The 26,027-nt window shown below is 48.6% G+C and overlaps 2 long non-coding RNA genes and 1 pseudogene across 2 annotated transcripts; 2 read left to right on the forward strand and 1 right to left on the reverse strand.

Moving 5' to 3' along the window:
- Positions 1–250: 250 nt before the first annotated feature.
- Positions 251–3,688, reverse strand: LOC121140764. The gene is made up of 2 exons (XR_005877668.1): positions 2,671–3,688; positions 251–467 (listed from the first exon to the last, which is right to left on the reverse strand). It is a non-coding gene; the product is annotated as an uncharacterized LOC121140764 (long non-coding RNA).
- A 515-nt stretch (positions 3,689–4,203) lies between these two features.
- Positions 4,204–5,699, forward strand: LOC121140766. The gene is made up of 2 exons (XR_005877669.1): positions 4,204–4,951; positions 5,071–5,699. It is a non-coding gene; the product is annotated as an uncharacterized LOC121140766 (long non-coding RNA).
- Positions 5,700–5,818: 119 nt separating this feature from the next.
- Positions 5,819–6,264, forward strand: LOC121140765 (annotated as a pseudogene).
- Positions 6,265–26,027: the final 19,763 nt, after the last annotated feature.

Here is a 26,027-nt window from a genome sequence, read left to right on the forward strand (position 1 = left end):
GGAAGGGTTGTCAAAGGAGAAGATGGCATCACATGACATGCCTGCCAGTCACAGCCACCCGCAGCAGACAATGACTCCATATTTCATCTTATCTTTTTTTCTAATCACAAGCAATCCATCGTTCCTAAGTATTCTGAACTCTGAGGTTCAAAAAAGCATCAAGGGAAATCAATTTTATCTTGCTCAAAAGACATTTAACTATTACGGGCCTCCTTCATCGCTGCAAAGAAATAAAATCACTCCATTGGCATTGAAATTTCTTATTCCTTTTATTTTGATATCATTTAAATTTTACCCCAAAAGGGGCTGGAGAGATGGTTCAGTGCTAAGAGCTCTGCTGCCCTTGCAGAGAACCCAGGTTGGATTTTCAGCAGCCACATGGACGTTCACAGCCATCTACTGTAACTCCAGAATCAAGGGATCTAATGTCCTCTTCAGGCCTTCAAGGGCACAAAGCACATACATACCTGTAGGCACAGTACAGAAAATGAATAAATCTAATTTAATTTTTTATTTGATAAAAAAATCAGTTTTGAAACTAGAACAGAGAGAAGCTGGCTAGTCGGCAGAGGGTTGGGCAGTGTGTACACACACACGTGCACACACACGCGCGCACACACGCACGCACACACACACACACACACACACCAATGCAACTCCAGGAGTGGTGGCACCCACCTTAAATCTCAGCTCTCAAAGGTAGATGGATCTCTGAGTTGAAGACCATCTGGTTTATACAGAGAGCTCCAGAGAACCTATCTTTGGAGAAATCAAGTTGGTATAGATCTAGAAACTTCATCCCTACTGGCTAGCTTTCATAGCACTGGAAGGTGCTGGGCCTGTTCCTGGAGAAGAAATCACCAAGCTTACGCAGCTGGGAACCCTGCAAACCGCAGTAATGACCAGGCTGGCAAGCTATGCTGGCTGATGAAATGTTACAAGAGTCACTGACCACTTACTGATGGAATTTGATATCCACTCCATGAGAAGGAAGCTGTGCCTGGAACTGATATTGGGATCAAAAGCCTGTGGCTGCAGAGATCATAGGCCCTACCACCACTATTCCGTTAAACGGACTTGGTACATGGCAAATTGACTCATCCGAAGACCACAGGTTAGGGCTTATCTCAGCCCTCATCAGAGACGCTCCTTTTCGCAATCTGTGTCGATTGCACAAAGAGCCACAACTGGTTCATGAGCAGAGGACGAGAGACTGAAGAGTCCTAAATGGCACATCTGTGCCAGACCCAGTCCTCCCAAGGCTCAGAGAGCATCAGTGAAGGGTCAGAGGCCGTGTGGGACTACAAGGGCACGGCACTGTGACTGCACTCCTGAGGCCAAGGCAGTCAGAATCCCGCAAAGAGTGGTAACGTGGGGTGGGCGTGAAGTCCCACCCACAGCTGCGGAGCGATTGGCAGCTAATGACTACTGGGAGAGACAGTCCATTTTCTCTGGGGATGCAGACCCAAGAGGCTACCCATGCCCCAGTAGATGGCCCTACACCCAGCCCTTACTGGCAGCACCAAGTACACTCAGTGCTATTGAAGAAGAAAGAAAGCACATGAAATTGAAAGGCTATAGTGACAGTGGGCATCTTACTTTTCTGTCACTGTGACAAAACATCATGACTGGGACAACTGTTATATAGAAAGACCTTCCACAGGGCTCATTTACAGTTTCAAAGGGTTAGAGTTCATGACCATCATGGCAGGGAGAATGGTGGCAGGCCAGCAGGCGTGATTTTGGAGCAGTAACTGAGAGTTCATATCTTGATCTACAACAATGAAGCAAAGAGGGAAATTTGGAATCTCAAGTCTTTTAAAGCGTCAAAGCCCACCCCCCAGTGACACACCTCCTCCAACAAGGCCACACCTCCTGATCCTTCCCAAAGAGTTTCATTAACTGGGCATGAAGCATTCAACTATATGAGCCTGTGGGGGCTATTCTTATTCAAACCACCACAGTGGCGTGGGGAGGAACTGGAGGGACGGAATGCGGAGTAGATTCAGTCAAATACATTATGAACATGTATGAAATTCTCAGACCAAAAACAAACAAAGAAACAATAAACGTATTCTTTTAATAGTCAGGAAGGTAAGTTGGATGGGAATTTTTTTTCAGTTTTTCAAGACAGGGTTTCTCTGTAGCTTTGGAGCCTGTTCTGGAACTCATTCTGTAGACCAGACTGGCCCCAACTCACAGCCTCTGCCTTCCGAGTGCTGAAATTTGAATGTGTGTGCTGCCACACCTGGCAACTTTTTAAGTTTTTGAGACAGGGTCACAGTATGCTTCCCATGCTAGTGTTAAACTCTTACATCTAGCAATCGCTCTTTTTTTTTTTTCTTTAAGAAAACTTTATGCTTCCCAGGTCAGCTTAGGAGGAGACTCCAAGTCCACTTAGGAGAGAGAAGTCTCAGGAGAAGTCTGCAATCGCTCTTTTTGAGACAGGGTTTTTTTGTGTAGCCCTGGCTGTCCTGGAACTCACTCTGTAAACCACGCTGGCCTAAAACTCACAGAGATCCGCCTGCCTCTGCTTCCTGAGTGCTGGGATTAAAAGCATGCACCACCACGGCAAGCATATACTCTGGTTTCTCTTCAGATAGTATAAATCTTTCGCTTTTTACTAGCAAGCATTCTCAGCCTCAGCTCCCCTTACTGTTATCAGCTTACCTTATTTCGATCCATTTGTCCAAAACTAAGAAACCAACAGGACACTGCTCCTCTCTGGACGAGACGAGGTAAATCCGAGCTGTTGTTCTCCATGTCCTCTTTTTGTTCCAGGGTCCTGCCTTGCTTGTTGGCACAGGCTGTCCCCCTGCCATGCAGCCTGACTGCTCACAGTCCTGGCACCACAGGTGTGAGCAGTCTCCAGTCTAGGCAGCAGATCTGACTGCTTTGCTGTTGAGAAGGTCCAGGAGCCTGGTGGGTGTTTGAAAACGGGTCCCAGTATGCAACATTTATGTGAACAGCTAAACTGACTGGAGTTCACCTTCAAAGACAAAGATGCTGCTGTCTTTGAGTGATGCCAGGGTCCCACTGGAGTCTGGACTTACTGAGAACATTCTGGGGACTCTAAACTTTGAAAACAACAAACTCAGGTTAAGTGAGTAAAGGAGACAGGAGAAGAGAGAAAAGCTTCAGGCCTAGAAGAGGAGGAGGAGGAGGAGGAGGGGAGGAGGAGGAGGAGGGGGCAGAGGAGGAGGAGGAGGGGAGGGAGGAAGAGGAGGGGGAGGAGGAGGAGGAGGAGGGAGGAGGAGGGGAGGGAGGAGGAGAGGAGAAGGGGAGGAGGAGGAGGAGGAGGAAGAATTCCGTTTACTTCAGAAGGCACTGGGAGAGAAACCACTCCGCTTCCGTTCCCAGGAACAGTCACCCTGAGCTGCGGGTTGTGAAATGGAGATGCAGGGCAGGTTGTCAGGCCTCCTACATATACTGGTTGAGTAAGTTCGGACAAGTTCCTTAATCTCTCCAAGCCTTGGTTTCCTTGTCTCTAAAATGAGATTGTATAAGCAAATGCACTCAGCCCAGAGGTGTCAGGGAGAGCATGGACTAATGTGAATTACTGTTATTAGCAGCACAGGCGACCCCACCTCTTCTCTGTCTCCCATTAGCAGCCTTTCCTCCCTCTTTCATATTTGGCTTCCTCTTTCTTTCTAGTCCGTGGGCAGAGACCAAAGATGGAATCAAGGCCTGGTGCTTGGGAGGCTGGGCCTCCGCTCCTCCACACGTCTGTCCTGTCCATAGAAGGTGACGAGGAAATAGAGCACTTCCCAGAAGGATGAGGGAACGTTCCAACGCCAAGTCTTTCTCAACATTTACTTACGCATTTATTTTTATGTGTACTGGTGCTTTGCCTGCCTGCCTGCCTGCCTGTCTGCCTGTCTCTGTACCACATTCATGCAATACCCATGGAGGCCAGAAACACAGGCAGTTGCGAGCTGCCACATGGGTCCTGGGAACCAAACTGAGTCCTCTGGAAAAGCAACTAGTGCTCTTACCCACTGAACCGTCTCTCCAGGACACCCCCACCCCTTCTTTCATGAGACAAGGTCTCTCACTGGAACCTAGAGCTTGACAATTAGACCAGGCTGGCTAGCCAGGGAGCCTCCCCAGTCCTGGGGTTACAAGTTTGTGCCAGCATGCCCAGCTTCATTCATGGGTGCTTGCAAGGCAAACATTTTACTGACTAAGCTACCTTCTTCCCCACCCCCCACCACCTTTTGAGATGGTCTCATGTGGCCCAGGCTGGCCTTGAGTGTACTGTGAACTGAAGATCACCTTGAGTTTCTGACCCTCCTGCCCCCACCTCCCGTATACTGAAATTAAAGCTTGTTCTACCACCCAGGCACAGTGCTGTGCATCAAACCCTGGCCTGCATGGATTAGAATGGCACCACCAACTTAGACACGCCCCCCACTTCCTCGCCCTGCCTCTTTACGGTGTATTTACTTACTGTGTGTGTGTGTGTGTGTGTGTGTGTGTGTGTGCCTGAGTGTGTGAGTGTGCACCCAGGGCATGCAGGAGCCCGAGGAGATCAGAAAGTGTGCCGGATACTTGAGACTGGAGTTAGAGATGTTTGTGAGCCACCGTGGAGGTGCTGGGAACCCAAGTGCTCAGCAAGCATGGCAGTGCTCATAACTGGTGAGCCAACTCTCCCACCGGAATCTGCCCCTTTAAAAAGAGAAGCGTAACTATGAACCTTTTAAATTTATTTTTACTTTATGGGTCTGTGTGTTTTGCCTGCATGCATGCCTGTGCGCCCCTTGTGCCCAAGGAGGCCAGAAGAGGAGTCGGATCCCCTAGAACTGGAGTCACAGACAGTCGTGAGCTGCCCTGCGGGGGCTGAGAATTGAACCCGGGTCCTCTGGAAGAGCAGCCAGGGCTCCTAACCACTGAGCCATCTCTCCAGCCCCCATATCCATAAAACCTGCTAGTCAGTCACAGCACAGATGAGGTAAGCACCAGGTGACTTTTCTCTCGTTGTCCCCTCCCACAGCGTAGGACTCAAATACCTTCTTACCCTTTGTGGGGGACATTCCTGCTCCCAGGCTGCCACTTATTTGCCCCCATTAGTGTGACTGGAAACAAAATGTCCAGCAGAGGACTACAAACACTTGCTGAGCACACACATCACGGCCTTCAGGGAGGTCCAGGGCAAGACCTGGGATTGCACCATGGCTGGTCGTGGGTGGTTTCTGACAACTGCTCGGTGCCAAAAAGCAGAGGCGGCCAGGTCTGGGGATGCAGAAGAGAGGAGCTGTGATTTCAAAATGTGGCCTGCAGGCGGCCAAGGTGGAGAAGCACACTGGCCGCGCTCTGGAATCAAAGAAGGACGGCTGAGAACGGAGGCCAGCCTGTGCTGCACAGTGAGGCCCCCGTCCTGAGGACGGAGGGCCAGCCTGTGCTGCACAGTGAGGCCCCCGTCCTGAGGACGGAGGGCCAGCCTGTGCTGCACAGTGAGGCCCCCGTCCTGAGGACGGAGGGCCAGCCTGTGCTGCACAGTGAGGCCCCCGTCCTGAGAACGGAGGGCCAGCCTGTGCTGCACAGTGAGGCCCCCATCCTGAGAACGGAGGGCTAGCCTGTGCTGCACAGTGAGGCCCCCATCTTAAACAGCTAAAGTGAAAATGTGACCTTGTGCTTAGAACGCTTGACACTGCGGGCTTAATGCCTAGCACTCCAAAATAAATAAGAATAAAAACAAACAAGCAAACTTGCCATGGTGCTTCATACCTGTAAACCCAGCATTCAAGAGACCAAGGCATGAGAATTGCTATGAGCACCAGGCCAGTCTAGTCTTCAGAGTAAAACCCTGGAGATCCTGTCTCAAAAGAAAGGAAAGAAGCTCTTCTGGGAACGGTGCTTAGAGGCGTTCAGAATGGTCCAGCGTCTGACATACCGACGTAGACTTTCCTACAACACAGCCTCTAACAAAACTAGGCTGTCTCGAACCCCTGGCAACAGGATCGTTTACCTTTATACCAAGAAGGTTGGGAAAGCACCTAAATCTGCATGCGGTGTGTGCCCAGGCAGACTTTGAGGGGTTCATGCTGTCAGACCAAGTCCTTATGAGACTGTCTAAGACAAAGAAGCGTGTCAGCAGGGCCTACGGCGGCTCCATGTGTGCCAAGTGTGTCCGCGACAGGATCATGCGGGCTTTCCTTATCGAGGAGCAGAAAATTGTTGTGAAAGTGTTGAAGGCACAAGCACAGAGTCAGAAAGCGAAATAAACATGCAGCTTTTTAAATAAAGGTCAAGGCTTGGCCTGTGGAAAAAAAAAGGAAAGAAGAAAATACTCAGAGACTAGACACACACACACACACATGTGCACACATGTACACACAGGCACACACACAGGCACACATAGTCTCTCTCTCTCACACACACACACACACACAGGTACACAGGCACTTTAATCCCAGCTTGGCGGGTGGAGGCAGAAGGATCCCATTACTGAGTCAACCTTGGCTACAGAGGAAGTTTGAAGGGAACCTAAAATAGATGAGACCCTGTCTCAAAAACAAAACAAATCCAAGAACAAACAAATGAGAGAGGTGATAGCAACTGAACAAACCCTTTGTGAGAAAGAACACCTCTCACGTACTCTGTCAGCCCTGGGTCACGTGGGCACGGGTTTGGGGCATGCTAACTCAGAGTCTTAGACCTTCAGCCAAGGGCTGCTCCTTGCAGAAATGGGCCAGGCAGCTAGCGAAGAAATGAGTGAGAAGTCCTCAGGAGCCTCATGACTCACTCAGAGTCTTTCCCGTCCCCTGTGCAATGGTCATGGCCCTCAGCTGCGCCAATAGGCTACGGCGTGTCTGTCCTTTCCAGCAGTAAGGAAACAGCTGCGACCACACCTGACTCTTTCTTCCCCCTGTTCTGAGGGAGATGCCAAGGCCTCGTTCACACTAGGCAAATGCTCTACCTCTGAGAGACACCAGTTTCCAACCCACCACACACGCACACCACCTCCACCTCCACACCCCACCACACACGCACATACACACCCCACCACACACACCACATTCACCCCCACACCCCACCACACACGCACACACATACCCCACCACACACGCACACACACACACCACCTCCACCCCCACACCCCACCACACACACCACATTCACCTCCACACCCCACACACACACACCCCACCACACACACACATACACACACACACCACCACACACACACACCCTACCACACACACACACACCACATTCATCCCCACACCCCACCACACATACACACCACACCACACCCCCCACACACACACCCCACCACACACACACACACACCCCACCACACACACACCCTTCCCCTCTACCACCAACATATACACACACCACTAACACACACACACAATAACAACACTTTTTCAAAAAAAGTATCTCAGCTAAGCTGCTCCAAAACTGGCCTTGGACTCACTCTATAGTCCAGCAAGGCCCTGAACTTGTAATCCTCCTGCCTCAGCCTCCAGAGTAAGTGGGATCACAACTGTGTGACACACCCTGGTTCACTTGTAGCATAATTGTAAAAGGCCTCTCGGGAAGTCTGGTAACAAGGTCCAAGTTCCCAGACTATCAAGGAGGCTTCATGAGGAAGGCCATATTTGAATGGGCTTTGAAGGATGGATAGGAGTTTGCACAGGGTTTGGCTTTGCTTTTCCTCCTGCTCTGCTTCTCTGCACTAAGGAGGCTCGAGGCCACCTGGCACCTGAGACAACATTTCAAGAAGGAAGTAATGCTTGTCCTGTCCCAAAAGTGACTTGAAACTGACAAAAGAGTGACAGATGTAAACCTTAACACCTGCTACTGTCCCCAGAGAGCACGAGTCCTTTTCCATATATTTTAATTCTTGTCTATGAACCCTTTCACAGACCATTCCAGGTTCTGACCATAGACAGATCAGAATTAATGGATAAAGAGAAACAGGGGTCGGGAGGGTCTTACTCTACAGCCAAGATGGACTCGAGATCACTAAGCAGTCTAGGCTTGCCTGGAACGCATAATCCTCCTGCCTCAGTACAAGGACTACAAGGAAGGTGTGGACCACCATGGCCCAGCTTTCCTGTATCCCAGCAACTTTTAAGTAAGTAAGTAGCCTAGAGTCCCAGCACTGGGGAGGTGGAGTCACTGGGATGGGAGGTTCAAAGACAGCCTCCACCACATAGGGAGTTTGAGGTTGGCCTAGGCTACATGAGGCCTGTCTCAAGAACTCGATCAGATAAATGAATGAGTAAAAAGAGGTATGAATGAGAGGGAAAGAGTCTCCCCACCTCTTCCTTTGGCCTCCAGTCCCTCACCTTCCCATCTCCATGCGGGGCTGTGGCCTCTGGGGTTAGGCAAGGCTACTGTGCTCCCCAGACTCTGAGCTGGCAGCCCCCACCCTCCGAGTCTCGCCTCCTCTCTTTGCACAATGAGCCTGCTGACCTTCAATCTCCTCTTTTCTTTCCAAGCCTCATTTGGCTTGGCAACAGTACAGGTGTCTTTAAACGTGCCACACTTGAATTACAAACACAAAGGGGAAGGGGCCAGGTGGACCTTGAAATGTGCAGTTTGCCCTCTGGACTTGGCTGCAGGCTTGACAGGTGTCACTGGTTCTCCTGGGAGAGTGAGCGGCTGACGACATCACCCCGGCCTGGAACCCAGGCTTCCAGTAAGGCCTTGTTTGTCAGTTCAGAACAGGACACTTGGGTTGGACACTGAACAGGGGGTGAGTTACCAAGCAGTAGATTTGTTCTCCGTTGCCCAAGAAAGAGGGAATCTGTTATTTCTACAGACTAATATCTCTCTTGTTTGCCTACTTCCCATGGCTAGAAGTTCCTGGAAGCTTTTTCCAGGAAGAGACCCTGTAGGAAACAATTGAAGAATGTGAAACCCCGTTCGGGCTGGCTTTACCATAAAGCGTCTTTATTTGCACAGAAACATGTAGGAGGCTGTGTGAAACAGGTCGGTGTTAGGAACAGTGGCTAAGAAATATGGACACAAGCCATGAACTGTGAATGGTTGGCCTTCTTGCTTCCCGTGATCCCTGTAAGGTCAAGCTGTGCACACACTAGGCAAACGTCCTGTCCTTTGGGTGCATTGCCAGCCTGGGCTATGCCTTCCAAAGAAGAAACATGAGGTTCTAAGAGGTTAAATACAAAATCACCCCAGCTGTCCATAAAGGAAAAGGGATTCAAATCTGGGTCCCTGCAACTGTAGATTTTATGCAGAATCCTTCCGGTTGCATGGGCATAGAAGGGACTAGGTCCTGTCTCGCTGTTCTTTTGGTGGCAACACTCTCGAATGACCTCCACTTCTGGTTCTAGGAATGGAGCCAACCTGGGGCCCCATGCATGCTCTGTGGGCAGGCAGTTTATCACTGGGCAACTGCACCAGCCCCTGCTCTGCACGCTGTTAGACAGAAACTGAAAACTGAGCGAGGGTGTCTGAAAGAAGCAATAGAATGCTCCTTTCGGTCTTTGTTCCCATTCTCTGGTAGCAAAGATAGACTGAGGGGCCCAGGTGACATTTGCCCAGTAAACAGAAGTTCAGAAGCAGGCAGTCCACACCCAGCTGAGCAAACAGCAGTTGCAGGGCACGGTGGGGCTTACCAGCTCCCAGGCTTAGCCTGGCTTAGAGAGCTGGCCAAAAGAGTGTGCCCGAGGTCTGAGAGCTCATGAGGGTGCAGGGCAACTTAAAAAAAAAGAAGAAAACAGGGTTCTCATGTAGCACAAGCTAGGCTGGGATGGCAGGACTGCACCACCATACTTGGCTGAAGGAGTGTTGACAATCAAACTCCTTACTTCCTGCATGCTAGGCAAGCACTCTACCAACGTAGCTCCACCCCTGGCTCTGCTATTACTAACCAATACCCCTGTGTGCCGCTCATCTTCAAAGTGGAGGGTACCAGCCGGTTGATAGGTGAGTTCTCAGGCTACAGAAGCCACGACTGGACCTGAACGAATATTAGATCCTGGACAGAACTTAGTTGCTGGCTTCAAGCACCTCCAGACCCTACAAACCCAGGATGGCCTTGGCTTTCTAAGACCTCTGTTTTCTTGTTAGGGACTGACAGAAGGACTTGCCTGAGGTTGGCAAGTACAGTTTAAAGTACTCAAGGAGCTAGGAGGTGGTGGCACACTCCTTTAATCCAAGCACTGGGGAGGCAGAGGCTGTTGGATCTCTGTGAGTTCAAGGTCAGCCTGTTATACAGAGCGAGTTCCAGAACAATACTCAGAATTCTAGCATATACTGTCACACAAGTCTCTTCTTTTGATTCCCACCCCCCCTTTTTTCTGATGGTGAAGTCCCGAGTCAGTTAAATGACAAATTAAAAAGAAAAAACGTAACATTTAAAACGTAAAGCTTAGAGCCAGGTGCGTGGTTTAAGCCTGTAATCACAGTACTTCGAAGGCTGAGACAGGAGGATCACTATGAGTTCAAGAGCATCCTGGCTATATAGTGTGTTCCAAGGCAGGGTAGCCTGGAGTGTATAGCAGGGTAGCCTGGAGTGTATAGCAGGGTAGCCTGGAGTGTATAGCAGGCTAGCCTGGAGTGTATAGCAGGGTAGCCTGGAGTGTATAGGGAGACTATCTGGGGGGGGCGGGTGTTAGAGCACACACCTACAATCCCAACACTCTGGAGATGGAGGCAGGATGATTATAAATTCAAGATCACCCTTGGCTTTGTAGCTGTGTTGAAAACCAGCCCGGTTTCCCTGAGACCCGTTTCAAAACAACAGGAGGGAGGTGAAGCTTTATTCAGGAGAAGGGTGTTGTGAACATCCAGGTGTAGCTTAGGAACAGAGCTCCTGTCTAGTGTGAACGAGGCACCGGTTCAATTTCCAGCTCTGCTCCTTCTTAAGAGAACGTCTAAGTCTTTAAGTGTTCACTGAGCGCCTGACATGGGTGCAAGACTTGTGGACTTGTCTTAAAGAGTGCACTCAGGGCTGGGAAGACAGTGCAGCAGTGAAGACTCTGGCTGCCCCCCAAAGGACCCGGCTTTGATTCCCGGCATGCACACGGTGCTATCTCTAACTCCAGTCCCAAGAAGTCCCTCATCCTCTTCTGGTATCTGAGGGCACTGCGTACACATGGCACACAGACACACAGACAGAGGAGAGAGAGAGAGAGAGAGAGAGAGAGAGAGAGAGAGAGAGAGAGAGAGAGAGAGAGAGAGAGAGAGAGAGAGAGAGAGAGAGAGGATAAAGATGATACAGAGTGAGTCGTCACATCAGGAACCTGCGCTGAGACCTCAGTGCCTGCCCCAGGGACTCACTCACAGCAAGCCACATGGAGTAAGCTGACATGTGCTGTGTAGAACGGATGTTCAGAAGAATGTCAGGCAGCTCACACAACTCCAGCGCTTTTCCTCCTGTTTGGGAATCACCCGGAGTGTGTGAGGCTGTCTACTGAATGCTAACCCTGTGTTGCTGGGAACTGTCTGGTGGATATGGCTTCTGTCTACCATGAGCCGACTCCCAGAAAACAGGTAATCTAAGCAGGCCTCTGTCATCCAGGAAAGGCCTTTTCCTGGGGTAGAACTGGGGTAAGGAGGGAGAGGAAGAGGGGCAGGGGAGGAGGCTGCCCTGTGGGCGTCCCCCAGGGTCTGGCTCTGCCTTGCTGGCCTGTTCTGTCCCTCTTCAGACTCTCTAGCCCGACAGGAAATTGCCTAGGCTGATTGCCGAGAATTGATCTAGGCGGCATCCCGGCATCCCACTGGCTCGCTTCCCGTGCTCTGGTAGCAGACAGCAAGCACTTTCTTCTTCCCCCTTCTCATTATTTCCCTCACTCCCAGTGAAAGCACAGAGTGTAGACGTGGAGGGATCCTTGAGACACTGCCATCGCCCCTCCCCCTGCACACAGTTGTTCAGGAAATGGCCAAGCATTTTTCCTCCTGCTCCTAAAGATTGTATTAGAGGCATGGTGGAAATGCCTTCAGCCTTGCATGAGTAAGACACACAAGGGTGAATTTAAATAACAACAACAGCAACAAACAAACTTCAATAACCAAGAGATAGTATCTTTTCTTTAAAACAAAAAGCGAAAAACTCATGTGTGAGTGTCTGCATGACGTGTGGAGTTCCGGTACACATGTGTGAGTGTCTGCATGACGTGTGGAGTTCCGGTACACGTGTGTGAGTGTCTGCATGACGTGTGGAGTTCCGGTACTCATATGTGGAGGTCAGAAGACAACTGTGGGCATTGCCCTCATCTCCCACGTTGTTTGAACAGGATCTGTTGTGCACTGCTGCTGAGGCCAGGCTAACTGATCTTAGCTCTGCCGCCCGGCCCCACAGAGGCACTGTGGCCACAGTCTGGAGCTCTCATGTCCTGCTCTGTGCAGGTTCTGAGACTGCAATTCAGGCCTTCATGCTTGCACAGCAAACGCTTTACCTGCTGAGCCGTCTCCCCGGCCCAAGAAAAGCTTTGTGCTGAAGAAGCATTTCCAAAATGATGAAAAATAAATATGAACATTTAGTGACACTGCGGGCTGGTAAGACTGCTCAAACATGCCAGTCTAGCGAAACCCTGCCAGGTTCAGTGGGAAACCCTGTGTCAGAGATCTAACACGGAGAGTGACCTCTGCCCTCCACACATCCACACAGTGCAAGTGCATCTGCACATAGGAGACCACACACAGACACACACAGTAGTGCATCATGACACTTTCAAGGGTCATTGTGAGAATTAAGCAGTCGAGCATAAGGCGTCCTGTAGGTCCTCTTGGGGAGCTCTCCTCACAAAGCCTGGCATTTGTACATGAGTTCTGAGGACTGCATTCAAATTTCAGGATAGTGAGGCAAGCACTTCACCAACTGATTCTCCAGACCCAAACATTTTCCTTCCTTCCTTCCTTCCTTCCTTCCTTCCTTCCTTCCTCCCTTCCTTCCTTCCTTCCTTCCTCCTTCCCTCCCTCCCTCTCTCCCTCCCTCCCTCCCTCCCTCCCTCCCTCCCTCCCTCCCTCCCTCCCTCCCTCTCTCTCTCTCTCTCTCTCTCTCTCTCTCTCTCTCTCTCTCTCTCTCTCTCTCTTTCTTGGGCTAGGGATAGAGCAGAGTTTGCTCAGTTGGAGGTTCTTGACTAACCTGCACAAAGTCCTAGGTTCAGTCCCCAGCACTGAATGAAACCCAGGGTGATGATGAACGCCCTCCAGGCACTTGAGAAGTGGAATCAAGAGACCATGAGTTCAAGGTCATCCTCTGCTATCTGGTTAGAGGCTAGACTGGGCTGTAAAAACAATACAAAACAAACAAAAATCCTCAAAATGAACTAGAAGCACATTTTACGATTGTTTGGATAAATTCTGGGTCGACACTGTTGGGCAGGTGGCCATGTTTCCCATGGCCACCTGCATTTGAAACACCTGCCAAAGTTTCCAGGATGTTAACATTTACTTTGGTCTTTATGTCAATGACAGCTGTGGGGACTTTTCTCTTTCAGCCTGGTCTCTGGCTTTTACTTGATTGATAAGAAAATAAACACGCTGCCATCAATGGCATAAGGGCAGTCTTCAAGCCTGGGGCTAGGAGGGACCTTGCACCCAAGATGAGGAGTGGTTTGCTCTTGACTTTAGGAATGTTTTCTTCTGGGCTGGACCATCTGGCCAAGTTTTCCTTGACTTCATGTTGTGGTTTGTATTTTTAATTTTTGTCTGACTCTCCTTCTTGGGAGCCCAAGCGCTAAGCGTTTCTTCTCTTCTTGTGCAATTTTCTTCAGGTAGAAACTGACAGGCCATAAAGAAGGAACGGGTGGGCCGAAAGCAAGGTGGGGGTTTCCAGGTGCTGGGCAGGGGTGAGGGGGAAGACCCAGTTAGCAGGTAGAGGTGTCTCCTGTGGGAATGCCAAAGGGAAAATTCAGTAGCGTTTATTTGAGCAAAGCACATAACAAAATGAACTGAGCAGTTCCTGGAATCAAAGCAGGTTCTGAGAATTCCAGGTCACAGCTCAGTCGGGTAGCTTTTACAGAAAAAGAAAACCAGAGGCAACAGGGCCTAGGGGTATGGCTCTCCAGGTAGAAAGCTCACTACCATGTGCCATGAGGGGGGTTGTCCATCTCCAGGAGTGCAAAGGATGGAGGGAGGGAGGGAGGGAGGGGAACAGAGAAAGGGAAGAAGGGAGGAGAAAGTCAGAGCTTCGAAGATTTAGTTACCAGTCATCCAATTTGTCCATTCAATTGGTTATTGCTCAACTAGTTAATTGCTTACCACTTTATTAGCTTATTAGCTACCCAACCTCCTGCAACCAAAGAAGAGTCAACCACTCCGGCTACTCTGTACTGGTTGGACCTGTTGGGTCCACTGCAAGCGTCCAGTCTGAGCCTGGGGCTGCCTATAACAGTCTTTCCCAGCAGGGGTGTGTGGAGGCTCTGGTTACTCAACATTGTGAGTTAAACACCGCTAACTGTACACTTTCAGATGGTTGTTTGTTTGTTTGGGATTTAGTATTGTTCTGGTAGCAGAGGTGGTACTAGGGATCAAACCCAGGGTCATGTGTGTGCTAGGTCTACCACTGAGCTACCTCCCCAGCCCTGAGTCTCTTTGAGATAGGTAGACTCTCACTCCGTAGCCCAGGCCTTGAACTAGAGGTCCTCCAGGCCTCTGCCTCCCCGGTGCTGATATGGCAGGTGTGGATCGCCACACCTGGCTAATGATTACTTTCATGCCATGTGGATTTCAGCTTAATTAAAAAGCAAACATGACCTTGCAGGGAGAAAGGCAGATGAGAAAAAGCACAGCCTGTGGGTCTATCTGTGCACACGCGGGTCAAGAAGCAGCCGTCCTATGTACTGCTTTCTGGTGAGAGCCGTCAGAAGGCGGTGAGTCACTAGGAGGAGCAAAGACCAAGGACTTCCTGTGGGGATGGCAATGTCCTGGGCTCACAGTGATTACAGAGCTCCGAGTGTCTGTGAAGGTTTCAGGGCCCTATTGCTATGTACCTCACTGGGGTGATCTGAATGGGAACAGCCGCCACAGCTCATATATTTGAAGGCTACGTCCCCAGTTAATGAAACTGAGAAGGAACTGGAGATGTGGCCCTGTTGGAGGGATGGACCTTGAGGTTTCAAAAGCCTCCTGCCGTTCCTGGTGTCTCTTTCTCTGCCTCGTGTGTGTGGATCGAGATGTGAGCTCTCGGCTACAGCTACAGTGCCACAACTGCCTGCCTGCCTGTCACCTGCCTGCCTGCCTGTCACCTGCCTGCCTTCCTTCTGCCTTCCATCCTGCTGCCCTGCTCCCCATCATGGTGGTCATGGACTCACTCTGGGAAACCATGAGCCCCAAATTAAATGCTTTTGTCTCTGAGTTGATTCTTCAAGCAATAGAAAGGTAACAAAGATACCAAAAAAAAATTTTAAAGGAGTAAAATGTAGAGTCACTCCTGTTGTCTCAGTTACTTGGGAGGCTGAGGCACAAGGCATGCTTGCATATGAGTTCAAGACCAGCCTGGGTGGGATAGTAAGACCCTGTCTCAAAATAATCAGGCTATTTTAAAGAGACATTGAAGGCTCCTGTAATAACCTCCCCACCACACCCCGGCCCATCCTCACCCCAAAAAAAGAAACAGTCCAGACAGGAAACTATTGAAGGAAGTCCTTAAAAACTGTGATATAGATGCTGAAGTGTAGCCCTTCATAGTTGATGGTTTCTGGCAGGGCCCGGGGGTAGGGTGGGGGGACATGGGACAGGATGGGGCTGGACTGACTGGCTGGGACTCCGGTGTCTTTAAGGGGTTGGCCATTGGAAGTTTGACCATGCTCTAATGAGTAAGCTCACAACACAAAGTGTTGTGAGTTTCAGGGTTGTTTGTTGGGGGTGTGTGAATGTGGGAGAAATGGGAAGCCAGTGACAGGGTGCATTGTATGGAACGTATCTATCTGTGTCCTTGACTGTGAGGGCCCTCAGGCACCCAGTCTCCTGGAGCTGTCCTTGGGGACAGTTGGGAACTTCCCCACGTGGGTGCTGGGAATTCTGGTCCTCTACAGGAGCAGGGTGAATTCTCACTGCTGAAACATCTCTCCAGCCCCAAGACAGCGTACTGTAAATAATCAAACAAAAAGTAAGTATCCTAGAAAAAGGCGACATTTGATTTGGTAAGTTTTCCTGGACTCAAGTTATCTGTTTTTATTTATAATTATTATATTTTCTCACTTATAGATATTTATTTTGATGTTTTGTTTTTGAGACAGGGTCATGCTGTGTAGCCCTGGCTAGTCTCAAACTTGCAACAATTCCCCTGCCTCTGTTTCTCAAGCTCTGGGACTAGAGGTCTATGTCCCATGTCAGGCTATGGACACTTCTGTTTGTTTACGTGGTTTGGTGGGGTTTGTTTTGTTTTGAGACAGGTCATACTGTGCAGCCCTGGCTAGACTAGAACTTGCTCTGTAGACCAGGCTGGCCTCGAACTCACAGAGATCCACCTGCCTCTGCCTCCCGAGTGCTGGGATTAAAGGCGTGCACCACCAATGCCCGGCTTCATTTTTTAAGGGCTGAGGAGATGTTCCCAATGGTAAAGCACTTGCCCCATAATCGTGAGGGTCTGAGTTCGGATCCCTACACCACCACATAAAGCCGAATGCATTAGTTGGAGTCTGAAGAATCGAGATGCTTGTGGGCCAGCTGGCCTGGAGTGCACAGCGATGAACAAGGCAGAAAATGAGAGTGACATCTAAGGTGGTCATTTTTGAGACTTTGTTTATTTTTATTGTGTATGTATGAGTGTTTTGTCTGAATGTGTGACTTTGTACCATGCGCACGTGGTGCCCAAGGAAGCCAAAGAGGGTGTCAGATCCTCTGGGACTGGAGTTACAGATGCCGACATGTGGGTGCTGGGAAGTCCTGGAATTGAACTCAGGTCCTCTAGAAGAGCAGCCAGGGCTCATAACCTGGGAGCTATTTCTCCAGCCCCTAAATTTGTCTACTGACCTCCATACCCATGCTGTGGCATGTACATACCTATATTTGTACACATGAACACACATATATAAATGAAATAAGTACAGTATTTTTTAAATCACTTATGGTAGCTCATACCTGTAATCCTGAGAGGCAGGAGGATTGCCATGATTCAAGACCAGCCTGGCCTACATAGTGATTTCCAGGCCAGTAAGGACTCCAGGCTGGCCTCAGAGAACCGCCTGCCTCTGCCTCTCAAGTACTGGGATTAAAGGCGTGTGCCACTACCACTCGGCAACGTTTCTTTTTAAAAGTTATTTTATTTGTGTGTGTGTGTGTGTGTGTGTGTGTGTGTGTGTGTGTGTGCGTGCCACATGTATGCTAGCGCCCACTGAGGCCAGAAGAGATGGTCTCAGGTACTCTGGAGCTTGGGTAACAGGCAGTTGTGAGCTGTGCAACATAACCTCACAGCCATGCCTTCAGTTTCCCCTTCTCCCTGCCTTGTGATATTCCAATGCATGTAGGTGGTCCATACTTGAATGTTCTCTGGGGGCCTCTTTCTGATGCTCTGTTTGGTGTCTGAAGGTGGGGAGCAAGGGGCATCATGACTCATGTAGGGACATAGAGCTTTTCTGCATCAATTTCTTTGTGAGAACATCATGGACTTTGAATCAAAAGGGCCTGCTGATGAGCATCACCCACCCTGGGAGGGGCTTTGATGAAGTGGTCCCTAGCCTGGTTTCCCGGGTGATGCCCACATTTCTTCCATTCTTGCTTCAGCTGCCTCAGCTGCTCTCGCTCTTGCACCCTTGGGAACGTCGTTTAGTTCCTCCAAGAAGGACTCCATGCTGGTATTAAGGAGATACCACAGCCAAGCAGTGGTGGCACATGCCTTTAATCCCAGCACTCAGGAGGCAGAGGCAGGCAGATCTCTGTGAGTTCGAGACTGGGCTGGACCGACAGCCTCCAAAACAATACAGAGAAACCCTGCCTCGTAAAACCAAAAAAAAAAAAAAAAAAAAGAGAGAGAGAGAGAGAGAGAGAGAGAGAGAGAGATACCACAGCCCTTCTTAGCAAGACCTGTGAGAATAAGATTTTGATGATGAAAGTGGTAAGAAAACATGACTGTGGCTAGGGGCATAGCTCAGTGCTACAGCCTTGTCTAGCATTCACAAGGCCCAGGTTTCCATCCCTGCTCCTGTGAAAGGAAGGAGGGAGGGAGGGAAGAAGGCAGGCAGGCTGTGGGAGATTATCAAATAAAAGGTGGGATATCCAATTACTTTTGAATTTCAAGGGAGTATTTTTAATGTAAGTGCATCCCACATCTTGCATTATACGTATAAGTCCATGTTCAGTGAGGAATTATGGAGCTATGCTTATTAGATCTGGCTCAAGGCAGTATAGAATGTCTTGTCATTGCCAAGGGACACAATGGGATGACAATCTAGTAAAAACTGAGATTTCAACCTGTCATTTTGCCCCTAGAAACTTCACTTGTGAAGCAAAAATTGGACATCTAGAAAAATGGGACCCGAGAGACTCCCAATTTAGGGACCGATGTTAGTCCATTTTCCATCACTATATCAAACACTAGAGAGCATCATCTTGCAAAGAGGAAAAGATGACTTGGCTCACAGGTTGAAGGTTCCTGTCCATGGCACTGTCTATGTTGCAGGGCCTACAGCACTGCTGTAGAATATGTGGAAGCAGACCTATTCAGCTCATGGCAGGGAAGTGGAAGGTTACAAGGGTTCAAGTCCCAGTACCCTCTTCTAGGACACATCTCCAATGACCCAGGAACCTCCAACTAGGCCCCACCCCCAAAAGTGACCCCTTTTCCCAATAGCACCAAGCTGGGGACCAAACCTTCAACACATGGGTCTTTGGAGGACACCCTGGACCCGAACCATAGCAGGATCACAGACATGGAAGAAGATGAAGATAAAACTTGGAACTGAGGGCGAATGGATAGAGCTGGGGTTGTAGTCCCGTTGCTCAAGTGCTTGTCTGACAAGCACACCACCCTGGATGCGTCCCCAGCACTGGATGAAACAGGTATGCCTGGAATCCCAGCATTAAGGAAATGGAGTCAGAGAGAGCGAGAGTTCAAGATCATCCTTGGCTACATGGCAGTTAGAGAGCATCCTGGAAAAACATGAAACCCTGGCTCAAAACAAAAACAAATAAACAGGACACCCAAGAGCATGAGAAAACCACACAACAATAATGACAAACATAGAGCTGGAGAGATGGCTCAGAGGTTACGAGCACTGGCTGCTCTTCCAGAGTACCTGAGTTCAATTCCCAGAAACCACATAGTGGCTCACAATCATCAGTGATGAGATATGGTGCCCTCATGTGGCCTGTAGGGACAAATGCAGGCAGAACACTGCATACCTATAAATAAATAAATAAATAAATAAATAAATAAATAAATAAATAATGACAAGCATGCCGAAATGCAGAGTTCCTCCAAGAGACAGAGACTATGTTGCAAAGTGGGATACTATGAAAGGAACAGCCGGGCATTGGTGGCGCACACTATGTAAGCCCTGTCTAAAAACAAAAAACAAACAGAAAGAGATATCTCTGGGGTATATCCCGAGATGACACTATTATGGTCACCATCACTTGTCTATCAAGAAAAGGCAAGTGATGAGTGTTGGGAGGGTGCAGAGACATCAACATTTGTACCTCTTCTGGGAATTTACAATAGTCCATCTGCTTTGGAAAAATGGTCTGGTTGTTCCTCAAAACACAGACTCTCCATACCACTCAAGATGCATGGACCCATGTCTGCACAAAATGCCCATGGGACATTAGAACAGCCAGCAAGAAGAAGCCATCCAAAGCCCACCAAATGATGGGTATGGTCCGTGTGTGCAATGGAACATTATTTAATAATAAAAGAAAAAATGAGTATATATATATACATATATAAGAAAAATCTCGCTCGCTCGTTCATACACACATGCATACATATAAATAATAATAAATCTGGAAAAGATAGAAGTAGATTTGGGGAATAGGAATATGACTGATAAAATACTTGCCAAGCAAGAGTGAAGACCTGAGTTTGGATCCCCAGCACCATGCAGAGACCTGGGCATGGGGTGCTATTCTAGTGCTGGGGTGATAGGCACAGTTGATCTCTGGAATTTGCTGGCTAATCAGCCCAGCCAAATTAGTAAGAGTCAGGTTCACGGAGAGACCCTGTCTCAAAGATATAGGCGAGCTGAGGAAGACAATGGGTGTCACCCTCCCACCTCCACACATGTGCATACAAGTGCACACGCCCTGACACACACACACACACACACACACACACACACACACACATGAAGAGAGCGCACACACTAAGCAAATGATGGTTGTCAGTCTGTGCAAAAGGAAGACAGGAATTTGTGTAATGTCTACAGCTTCCATTTTGTGTACCGGAAAGAGATTGTAGATCACCTGCACAGCATGAATGCACTTGGCTGATGGCCACACTTACGAGGTTTACGTCACGTCTGGCATGCATTTTTCAATGGCCACAATGGGGCATGTGGAATAGCTCAGTGAGTAAAGGCTCTTGCTGCCTGGGTTTGACTCCCAGGGCCCACACGGTGGAAGGAGAGAACTGACTCCTGCAAGCTGTCCTCTGATGTCAGACTCGCATGGTGGCACCCAAATGCGCTCGCATGCCCTCCAATAAAGAGATAAACACATAAATAAATGCAATAAAAATGCCTTAATGGCCGTGATGAGGAAATTTTAAATTTGGGGCTGAGGATGTAGCTCAGTTGGTAGAGTACCTGCCTAACTTAAATGGAAGTCTAAGGTTTGATTCCCAGCATCACACAAACTGGGCTTGGTGGCACAGGCCTGTAATCCCAGCAACGAGTAAAAATGGCGGCAAGAGGACCAAAAAGGCTCAGGGTCTTCTTTGGTGACTTTGAAGCCGGCCTCAGATAAGTGAGACTCTGCCTCACACTTTTTTTTAATTTTATAAACGAGATATGGGATATGCTCTGATATGTGTTATGATATAAATGATCCTGATTCAGTTCCCAGTGGGAGTGAGAAGAGATGAAAACTCCATGCCAGGGAAAGAGGCCATCAAAGAGAACCACACATTATCTGAGTTCACTTCTATGAGAAACCCATAAGACGGACAGAGAAGATCAGTGGTTACTGAGGGTGAGTGGGAGTGACATCAGCTAAGGGTTATGGAGGTCCCTTTGAGGGTGACTAAATTATTCTAAGACAACCAATTGTGTGGGTAGTTTCTAAACTTTGTGAGCTTACAAAAAAGCTATAAAACAACCTTATAAATGGACTAATTGGATGGTGTGCTGATTACATTTAAATAAAGTTGGTTTTAAATGTGTGTTTCAGGATGGAGCAAGGACTCAGTGATCAGTTAAGAGCCCTGGCTACTCTTGCCAAGGACCTTCGTTCAATTCCCAGTGCCCACATGGTGGCTCATGAGGGTCTGTAACTCCAGTCCAGAGGATCTGATGCCCTCTTCTACCTCCTCATATATGCAGGCAAAACACTCATACATATAAAGTAAACCTTTCAAAAATAAATTTTTGTGCTCCTAAATAAACCTTTAAAAAATCAAAATGTTGAGAGGGGCTGCAGAGATGGCTCAGCAATTAAGAGCACTGGCTGCTCTTCCAGAGGACCTGGGTTCAATTTCCAGCACCCACATGGCAGCTCACAACCGTCTGTAACTCCAATTCCAGGGGATCCTACATCCTCACACAGACATACATGGAAGCAAAACTTCAACGCACACAAAACCCTTTTTTAAAAAAAATGATACGAGACAAAGATATAAGATCCAGGAAAATCATTCCAGGGAGGTTGTACAACAGCCAAGAGAACAGGCAGTGTAGACTGGAGAAGGGGGACTGTAATTATACCAACAGCAATTAATTATACAAATAGAAATTAGTTATACAAACAGCCATACTTGCTGGGAGTGTGCCTGGATGGGAGAGCATATGTTTAGCATTCGTGAGAACCTGGGTTCAATCACAGCAACAACAAAAAAGAACCTCAGAAACCCTGAGTAAAAAATAGTAGTAGAGCCGGGAGTTGGTGGCACACACCTTTAATCCCAGCGTTGGGGGGCAGAGGCAGGTGGATTTCTGTGAGTTCGAGGCCAGCCTGGTCTACAGAGTGAGTTCCAGGACAGCCCCCAAAACAATACAGAGAAACCCTGTCTCGAAAAATCAAAAAAAAAAAAAAGTAGTAGAGTCCATGTGGTTGTGGCGGCGGTGGTGGCAGAGGTGGCAGCACACACCTTTAATCCCAGCACTTAGAGACAGGCAATGGATCTCTATGAGTTTGAGGCCAGCCTAGTCTCCATAGCAAGTTCCAAGACAGGTGAGACCTTAGCTCAAGAAAGAAAAAAAGAAAGAAAGGAAGGAAGGAAGAAAGGAAAGAAGAAAGAGAGAAAAGAAAAGCAATCAGTAACCACATAAAAACAGAAAGCAATAGAATGAAATTTTAATCACATGCTGCAAATTGAAGCTATGAACAGAGACTCAAAGAAAGGCTCATGATGTAGAGCTGGCTTCCAAAAAGTGGTAGCCTATGAGCCAGAAGTGCCTGCTGCCAAGCCTGGCGACTTGAGTTCAGTCCCCAAGATATACACGGTGGAAGGAGCCAACTCTCAAGAGTTTTCCTCTGATCACCACAAGTGCTCTACGACACCAACACACACACACTCACGTACACTCACATACACACTCAAACTCACATACACACACACTCACATACACACACTCACACACTCACACACTCACATACACACTCAAACACACACACTCACATACACACTCAAACTCACTCACACACTCACATACACTCACACACACTCACACACTCACATACACACTCAAACTCACACACACTCACACACTCACACACACTCACATACACACACACTCACATACACACTCAAACTCACATACACACACACTCACACACACTCTCACACATTAACAAATAGATGCAATAAATAGTTGGACACAGAATACACTGGGAAGATGAGAAGCAGTGGGAATGGCTTAAAACTGCAATATAAGCTGGGCACTGCGGTTGGCTCTTATAATACTAACACTCAGGAAGATGGAGAATTGCCACAAATTTTAGTTCAGCTTTGGTTATGGAATGAGACTTCTTTGGTGAATGGGCAGCAATGTATTATTTTACAGCATATAAATGTATTTAAATACACAAAGTAACAGCCAGAGAGTTGCTTCTGTGGAATAAGACGAAGAGAAGGGAGGGAGCTGGAGAGAGGCTCAGCCGTTAAGAGCACAGGCTGGCTGGAGAGAGAGGCTCAGCCGTTAAGAGCACTGGCTGCTCTTGCAGAGGACCCGGGTCTGGTTCTCAGCACCTCCATGGCAAATCACACCTGTCAACTTCAGATCCAGGGGATCTGATGCCTACTTTCTGCCCTCCGTGGCGTCAAGCTCACATGTGACGGGTACACATACATGCAGGCAAAACCTTCATACACTTTTTTAACGTGACGCCTGAGGGAAGAGAGGAGTAGGCAAGCCGGTTTGCTGTGGTTTTCGGCGCTGCAGACAGAACCCTAGGCCTTGTAGGTGCTATGCTATCGCACTAGCACAGCAAGCTGTTTTTGTTGTAAGCTTGGAAAAATCTTTCTTGAGGAATAAGATAAATTGTAGGTATGTGTTTCTTAAATAATAACAAAATGCTGTTTGAAAATGGAAGCCTAGAATGAAAAGGATCAGATTGCATGCCTACTGAACTATTCTGCACACCTAGCTCCTGTTGAGGAAAACTTGGTTTAATTTAGGGTTCAGAGGACGCAGAGGGAGGACGCAGGGGAAATGAGAGGGGGTCATGTCTCCCTTCCCTGAAGTCTCTCATTCCTGGACCCCCTGGTGGAGGCAAGACCTGGGGCCAGCATCCTTTCCTGATGCGCTTTGGGGTTTGAGATAATGAAGTACCTGGCAGTAGTAAGTTCCAAAATGCTCTGATCCTTGAGCCCTGTTCTTGCCTGTCTCTGGCATCCACTGTAACTCTTGCTCAAAACCCACTGTCCCTGAAGCTCCCCATCCAGCCTTCAGACTTCAATACCTCTCTCCTCTACCTCCCGCAGCTGCAGGCGGCTCTTGCCCAGCTGCCTGCGGCTGCTCCCCCACCAGCATGGCCAGGTGGGGTACTGTATCTATGCAATGCCCATTTCCTCCTTCTGGCTCACTTTCGTATAAACGGAGGACTTAAACCTCGCTGACCTCATTTTATTTGGTTTTTGTTTTGTTTCGTTTTTCGAGACAGGGTTTCTCTGTGGTTTTGAAGGCTGTCCTGGAACTAGCTAGCTCTTGTAAACCAGGCTGGTCTCGAACTCACAGAGATCCGCGGGCCCCTGCCTCCTGAGTGCTGGGATTAAAGGCGTGCACCACCAACGCCCGGCCCTGACCTCAGACTTTGAGAGTCCATGTTCCATAACGCTTGGAAACAAACAGAAAATGGGTTGCAGAGAGAGAGTGTGCCTAAGATCGAATTACCAAGCAAGAGTATTTGCTGAGGAATGGGCATCTACGATGACTCAGAAGAGACGGACAGGATCTCCGAATTGCCTTTGCAATTCAGTGTCTTCACCTTTTAGTATCCTACATTGCACTGAATTTTTTCACTTTTCGTTGGTGGTTTGACCCCCGGAAATCGTTGCTACAAGGCTGTTGGCAAAGATACCGCGAAGAGCTGCAGAGCCATCTAGTGGCCACTGTTCCTCACTGCATGTACAAGGGTTCCCAAAATAGTTCACCCATCCAATAACGGGTCATTGTGGAACTTCTTAATTTTTAACTATGTTTATGCATATGTGTCTGTGTGTATGGTTTGGACGTAAGTATGAGTGCTTATGAAGACAGAGGCTCTGAATCCCTTGGGCTGGAGTTTCGGGTGGTTGTGAGGGGACAGAACTCAGGCCCTCTGCAAAAATCATTTGTGCCCTTAACCACTGAGCTACCTCTCCAGTCCATGAATCTTCCTTTTATTTATTTATTTATTTTTTGGTTTCTCGAGACAGGGTTTCTCTGTGGCTTTGGAGGCTGTCCTGGAACTAGCTCTTGTAGACCAGGCTGGCCTCAAACTCACAGAGATCCACCTGCCTCTGCCTCCCAAGTGCTGGGATTAAAGGCGTGCGCCACCAACGCCCGGCCCCTTTTATTTATTTATTGTTTATATGTGTTTGTGTGGTGGTAGTGTCTGTGTGTAGATATAAATGCAGGTACATGTGTGCCCTGGCATGTGTGTGGGGATCAGAAATCAACTTCCTCTTCCTCTTCCTTCCTTTCTTCCTTCCTCCCTTCCATTTTTCTTCCTTCCTTCCTTCCTTCCTTTCTTTCTTTATTTTTGTTTCATTTTGTTTTTTGAAGCAGTGTCTCTCTGTGTAGCCATGGCTGTCCTAGAACTTGTTCTGTAGACCAGCCTGGCCTCGAACTCAGAGATCCACCTCCCGAGTGCTGAGGTAAAGGGTGTGTGTCACCACTAAAGGCAAAACTTTAAGGAGTCCATTCTCGTCTTTCCCCCTGGTTAGGTGCTGTCTGTCTGGTTGCCTCTTCCCATCGTCCTGCTGGGCTTACAGATGTGCACCATTGCACCTGCCTTTTACAGGTGAGGTCTAGGGATCAACCTTGGGTCATCAGGCCACCATGGAGCCACCCCACTGGCCTGCTTGACAGAATGTTTTAAATTAATTAATTGTGTGTGTGTGTGTGTGTGTGTGCGCGCGCGCGTGCGCGCGCGCGTGTGTTGTCTGTGCCCAATGAGGCCAGCAGAGAGTGTGTGGTCCCTGGAACTTGACCAGGAGTTGAGAACCACAGCGTGAATGCGGGGACTTGAATCTGGTTCCTCTGGAAAAGCAGCAAGTGCTCTTAACTGCTGAGTCATCTCTCCAGCCCTGTGGTGAAATTTTTGAAATTCATTTTACAAATGTCCCCATAGCTTTGGACTTTGGAGGATTCCCTTGCTAGAATGTAGATTGAGTTTCCAACCAATTGCTGTTATGATTTTGAGCACAGCTGGCACATGACACAAGCCTGAGATCCTGCCCAGGAATGGTCCTGAGCAGTCCAGCTGAACTGACTACAGGGAGACATAGAGTCTGACAGGAGCAACAA

The sequence above is a fragment of the Mesocricetus auratus genome, unplaced genomic scaffold, assembly GCF_017639785.1.
Source record: "Mesocricetus auratus isolate SY011 unplaced genomic scaffold, BCM_Maur_2.0 Super-Scaffold_100006, whole genome shotgun sequence".
NCBI classification, from domain to species: Eukaryota; Metazoa; Chordata; class Mammalia; order Rodentia; family Cricetidae; genus Mesocricetus; species Mesocricetus auratus.